This window comes from Rhinopithecus bieti, unplaced genomic scaffold (assembly GCF_001698545.2).
Source record: "Rhinopithecus bieti isolate Rb0 unplaced genomic scaffold, ASM169854v2 scaffold_18548, whole genome shotgun sequence".
NCBI lineage: Eukaryota > Metazoa > Chordata > Mammalia > Primates > Cercopithecidae > Rhinopithecus > Rhinopithecus bieti.
In genome coordinates, this window is record NW_016809526.1 from 1,991,665 (window position 1) to 1,998,208 (window position 6,544).

A 6,544-nucleotide genomic window follows, 5' to 3' on the forward strand; every position below is an offset into this window, starting at 1 on the left:
GTGAGCTGAGATCCGGCCACTGCACTCCAGCCTGGGCGGCAGAGCGAGACTCCGTCTCAAAAAAAAATAAAATAAAATAAAATAAAAAAATAAAAGATATATATTTTAAATATTTTTTAGAGACAGTGTCTTGCTCTATCACCTAGGCTGGAGTGCAGTGGCAAAACCATAGCTCACTGCAGCCTCAGACTCCTGGGCTCAAATGATCCTCCTGCCTCAGTCCCCAGAGTAGCTAGGACTATAGGCATGCACCACTATGCCTGGCTAAGTTTTTAAATTTTTTGTAGAGACAGGATCTTGATATGTTGGCCAGGCTAGTCTTGAACTTCTGGCCGCAAGCAATACTCCTCAAATTACATGTGTTAGCCGCCATGCCTGGTCCTATTTTTATTTTTTTAGAGACAGGGTCTTGCTATGTTACTCAGGCTGGAATACAGTGGCTATTCACAGGCATGATTATAGCATACTAAGGCCACCTGGACTTAAGGGACTCTCCTGCTTCAGTCTCCTGAGTAGCTGGCGAAACCCCCTTGGCAAAAATTATAACTGAGGAAATTATGACAGTGAAAGAAATCAGACCTAAACGACTCCATCTTGCTTTTAACCTTTAAGCTGTCCTTGTTCACCCCTGGGCATAGGCTGAACTAACTTTGGGAAGGAATTCAGTTTACAGTTTGACTCTAAAACAAAATTGATAATAGCTCTTTCCCGAAAAGACCCCCTTCTTGCCTGGGGACCAGTCTGCCTTTGTAGGACTAACAAATTAGCTAGAAGATTAGAAATTACAGTTTAGGGGTGATGCAGCCTTTGGCTCCAAGAGTCTGAACCTTCCCAAATTGCTCCTGGGGATAACATCACCATTGTAAAACTTAAGATCAGAGCTATTTTGCAGATCCTGAACTCCATGGATCAGCTGACACCACCCAGACAGTAATCTGGGTCAACTAGTTCTGCCATCCCACCCAGGAAGTTCTAGAAGAGAGCAAGAAAAATTTACTTCTGTCTCCTATGAGTCCATCTCCAACCTGACCAATCAGCACTCCCCACTTCCCAAGCCCCTACCCGCCATATTATCAGGGAGACTGATTTGGGTAATAATAAAACTCGTCTCCCACACAGCCGGCTCTGCATGAATTACTCTTTCTCCCTTGCAATTCCCCTCTCTTGATAAGTTGGCTCTGTGTAGGCAGCCGGCAAAGTAAACCCGTTGGGCAGTTACACTGGGACCACATGCGCACCACCACACCCAGCTTAAAACTATGTATTTTTTTAAGTGGTAAGAAATACAGCAAAATGTTAATGATGGTATCTCTGGCTGGTGAGATTACAGGTGACTTTTATCTTCATCTTTGCAACTTTCCCTTTGATTATCAGAAAAAAAAAATTTTTTTTTTTTTTTTTAAATTAGAAAAAGTATTCCTTGTATTTGAAAGAAAATGCTTGGCCTGGCGTGGTGGCTCACCCCTGTAATCCCAGCACTTTGTGAGACGGAGGCAGGTGGATCACCTGAGGTCAGGAGTTCCAGACCAGCCTGGCCAATATGGCGAAACCTTGTCTCTACTAAAAATAGAAAAATTAGCCGGGTGTGGTGGCGGGCGCCTGTAGTCCCAGCTACTCAGGAGGCTGAGGCGGGAGAATGGCGTGAACCCAGGAGGCGGAGCTTGCAGTGAGCCGAAACCGCGACTGCACTCCAGCCTGGGGTGACAGAGCGGGACTCCATCAAAAAAAAAAAAAAAAAAAAAAAAAAAAAAAAGAGAGAGAGAGAGAGAGAGAGAAAGAGAGAAAGAGAAGAAAGAAAGAAAATAAAAGAAAAGAAATTGTAAACATATACAGTGTCGGGTGTTATTCCCAATGCCTGAAACATAATAATGCTTGATAAATGTGGAGTGAATGGTTATTGCCCTGTGAAAGTTGATCCATAAGAATTGGGTCGTTCTCTTCAGATCCAACTAAAACAGAGTCGAGAAGCTAGGAGGAAAAAGCACTCAGGGTACAAAGCATTGCTCCAAGAACAGAGTTTCTTTGCAAGCCTGGCTGCTGAAACTGCTTGTTGTAAGCTGAAACCAGTTTTATCTATAGCTTCTGAGATAACTTGCTACAATTCTAGGACTAATTTTGCCCTCTGCTGTTGCTCACCAATCAGAGCTCCCAGCTCCCCAAACCCATACTAGTGCAAACGAACTTTCTCAAAGAGCAATACATAACATTTCTGCTTTTTAATAAAACCTCTGGCCTTTTCTTTGTTCTTCAGACATTCCAAAGACCACCCAACCCAGTCTGCATGTATGCCCGAACTTAAAATTCTGAAACCACCCCCACAGGATTGACAAGAATTGCATGTCAGGTTCTGGCCAGAAATGTAGTTATAATTTAGCATGAATCAGGCTGCCCTTTGGCCCACTTCCTTGTTGCTAAGTCACATAGCACTAGATACTGACCATCTGCATCCCCACTGTATGATGGACAGATCAGGATCGTAAGACTAAGAATTGACTTGCATTCCTATTGTTCCTACAGGGTCTCTGAACTTAGATCATAACACTTTTGTTTAAGGATCACTTAAAATGTTTTTCAGGGCCAGGTGTGGTGGCAAAAGCCTGAAATCCCAGCACTTTGGGAGGCCGAGATGGGAGGACTGCTTGAGGCAGAGTTCAACCTGCTTGAGGAACATAGCGAGACCCCGTATCTACCTACAAAAATATTTAAAAACTAGCTGGCCCTGGTGGTGCGCACCTGTAGTTCCAGCTATTTGGGAGGCTGAGTTTGGAGGACTGCTTGAACCCAAAGAGTTCAAGGTTGCAGGGAGCTATAATCACACTGGATGACAGAGCAAGTCCCTATCTCAAAAAACAAAGACAAACAGATGTTTTTCAGACTCTGAATTCCAACAAAACAACTGATGCCAACGAGTTTGAAGATCCCACCAGAGGAAGCGGATCAGCATGAGAATAGTTTCTTCATCTCCCTGTCCTACGACTTCACTCTGCACTCTTTGATCAACTAACAATCTCTAAAACCCTAAAAAAATCCTAACCTCAAATTCCTCAGAGTTGTATCTGAGGTTTCTTCCCATCTCTTTGTTCAAATTTTGCTTTTCTTTTTCTTTTTTTCTTGAGACAGGGTCTCACTCTGTCGCCCAGGCTGGAGTGCAGTGGCGTGATTTCAGCTCACTGCAACCTCCGCCTCCTGAGTTCGAGCGATTCTCCTGCCTCAGCCTCCTGAGCAGCTGCAATAAAAAGCTTGTACTACCATACCCGGTTTTCGTATTTTTAGTAGAGATGGGATTTCGCCATGTTGGCCAGGCTGTTCTTGAACTCCTGAGCTTAAGCGATCTGTCCGCCTTGGCCTCCCAAAGTGCTGTGATTACAGGTGTGAGCCATCATGCCCGACTTCCTGGTTCAAATTTCTACGATTCTTCTTTCTCTGCTGCAACCTGGTGTCCCAGCATATTGACTTGCTGTGTGCCTCAGGCAACAAATTTATTATGGTTACAATTCTTTCTCCCAAGTAAAACAAATTTAGAGATTTTTCTCTACAATTTTGACTTCAATGCTCTATCTACCAGCAAAGTACCTGTTTTAAAAAAGGAAATAGGTTAACACTCTTAGCTCTCAGGGAACCCAGGCTGGCTCCTACAATGACTATTTCCAATTCTAAGTAAGAGCTCATGAGGCACATACCTAATGATTTTTCTTATAATTTTGCCAGAGTCAAAACCAGAAGATATCTGTCACCAGTTCTCTGCCTCATTCTATGTTCCCATAGTTCCTTCAAGATTAACTGAATGTGCATGTTTGGAACGGAGACTCAAAGTTATTTCAAGCAGCCCGGTGCTTTCCATCCCAAATTTTACCCACCTTGAGGTTAGGATAGAATTACTTTCTGGAGCCCCACTTCTCAATCATGATGGCCACTCCTCTCATTTTCTAAGAATGGAGATAACATGGGAATTTCATTAGGTGGTATTATGCCAGTTGCCTTAAGTCCCCTTTTAAAATTCTTTGTCATACTGCTACTACTACTACCACAAAACAAAGCCACATTGATTGCCCTTTGGGTTTCTTTAGTCTGCAAACATTTTCAATTTTCTGAGAAAACCGTATTACTAATTGATGCTGCCCATGGTTTTATGCACTATCTTTTCATTGTCCGTTTAAATCTCAGCTGAGCTCTCAGAGTAGCAGGCAAGGGTTGGGTTGGTTTCATTTAACGCCACACTGTTTCCCACAACACTGCCCTGTCTGCCACTCCCACATACTCTCCTGCCCGTATGGTGATGCTGCTTTTGAGGAGCTCTCATGCCACTTGAGCTTTGATTGATTTTTCAAGATTCTGTCTAATCCTTCCCCAAGGTGTCCCTTCATGGAAGGTGCTGGGGGTAAAATTCAAAACATATTTGTGGTATTGACTAGCTTTGAGTGGGGAGCCAGATGGATGAAATGGGGCCTCATGGGGACAGTAAAGAATTCTCATGCGCTCCCAGTGCCATAAACCCAGAGCGGCCTCTGAAAGGCTGAGCTGGAGGTGCTGATGCAGGTGGTGTCATCTAAACTGATGTCTCTAATCAGTCAAGTCACTATGCTATTTGCTTTGTCAGATAAGTGACTCTGGGGAAATCAGGTCGGAGAGTGGGAAAATAAACTGTTTACTCAAGCTGATAAATGTGAATCTTCAAAATCGATTTCAAATGCAGAAATGAAATGGGCTGTGCTTTGCCTTTCAGGAACCTCCTTCAGAACTCATCCAGTGTGTGAGAGGGACAGAGGGAGTTACCAGAACACAAGCTCAACTTTAGCTTGGCTCTAACTCTGGTTGCAGGTTCCTCCTCCTACTCGATGATCTAGTGTCCACAGATGGTGCCTGTGCAGTCCTGAGTTCCAGCTGGGTCGGAGGGCATGCCCCACAGAGCCAACATCGGCCACTTTGCATCTGTCTGAGCCCTCAGAAGCCTGGTTTTCAGTTTGAGGAATCAATCTCAATCCACTAAAGCACTTACAGCTCAGGGGCTTTGATCTTTGCTTGGCAAATGCCCTAACTGCTGAGTTCTACACACTTTGCCATTTCTCCCTTATCTCCCACAGCCAGAGTTTTCTCCATGTTTGGAATCCACTTTCTGATTCCTTGAGCATGGGTGAGAGGAATGGGGGTGGGGATGAGATGGGTTGGGGAAGGAAGGACAGAAGTTTAATGGAAAAACAAGAACAGAAATAAAATGCATTTATGGGCTGGGCACTGTGGCTCACGCCTGTGATCTCAATTCTCTGGAAAGCTGCAGCGGGAGGATTCCATGAGGACAGGAGTTCAAGATCAGCCTGGGCAACATAGTGAAACATCGTCTCTACAAAAAAACAAACAAAAAACTAGCCCAGCTGTGGTGGCATCTGCCTGTGGACAAAAGTACTTGGGAGGCTAAAGTGAGAGGATGGCTTGAACCCAGAGCCTGATGCTACAGTGAGCTATGACTGCACCACTGCACCCCAGCCTGTGCAACAGTGACACCTGATTTCTAATAAACAGAATGTATTTATGGTATATTTAAAAACTGCCTCAGCTGGGTGCGGTGGCACACACCTGTAATCCTAGCATTTTGGGAGGCCAAGGTGGGCGGATCACTTGAGGTCAGGACTCCAATTCCAGCCTGGCCAACGTGGCGAGACCGTCTCTACTAAAAATACAAAAATTAGCTAGGCACAGTGCGCATGCCTGTAATCCCACCTACGCGGCAGGCTGAGGCACGAGAATCGCTTGAACTCAGGAGGCGGTGGTTGCAGTGAGCTGAGTTCGCACCACTGCACTCCAGCCTGGGTGACAGAGCAAGACTGTCTCCAAAAAAATAAAATAAAAACTTTTTCTCAAAGAGCTCTGAAATGGAAAGAGTGCACAATAGCTTCAATTCAATGATGGCAAAGTTAAAATTCCTAACATGATCTAACTGTCAGTCTGGATGATACGGGAAACACAATGACATCCTTGCTGTTTTTAAACTTGAGCAACTCGAGTTGTTAGTATGAGGCAAATCATTAACATCTAAATGCAAGCTGACTTTCTTCTCACAGCTAGCATATACCTCAAGTCAGCAAGCCCATTTCAGCTTCTTTTTCGAATAGCTTCTTTCAATGAATTCTCTACAATTTCATAATGTATATATGCTAGGATGCATTTGTCTTAAATGCAGTTATGTTTTGACTATTTCTAAGTAAAAGTGCATTAAGAACATAATGAAGGCCGGGCATGGTGGCTCAAGCCTGTAATCCCAGCACTTTGGGAGGCCGAGACGGGCGGATCACGAGGTCAGGAGATCGAGACCATCCTGGCTAACCCGGTGAAACCCCGTCTCTACTAAAAAAATAGAAAAAAACTAGCCGGGCGAGGTGGCGGGCGCCTATAGTCCCAGCTACTCGGGAGGCTGAGGCAGGAGAATGGCATGAACCCGAAAGGCGGAGCTTGCAGTGAGCTGAGATCCCACCACTGCACTCCAGTTTGGGCGACAGAGCGAGACTGTCTCAAAAAATAAATAAATAAATAAATAAAAACAAAAAAACAA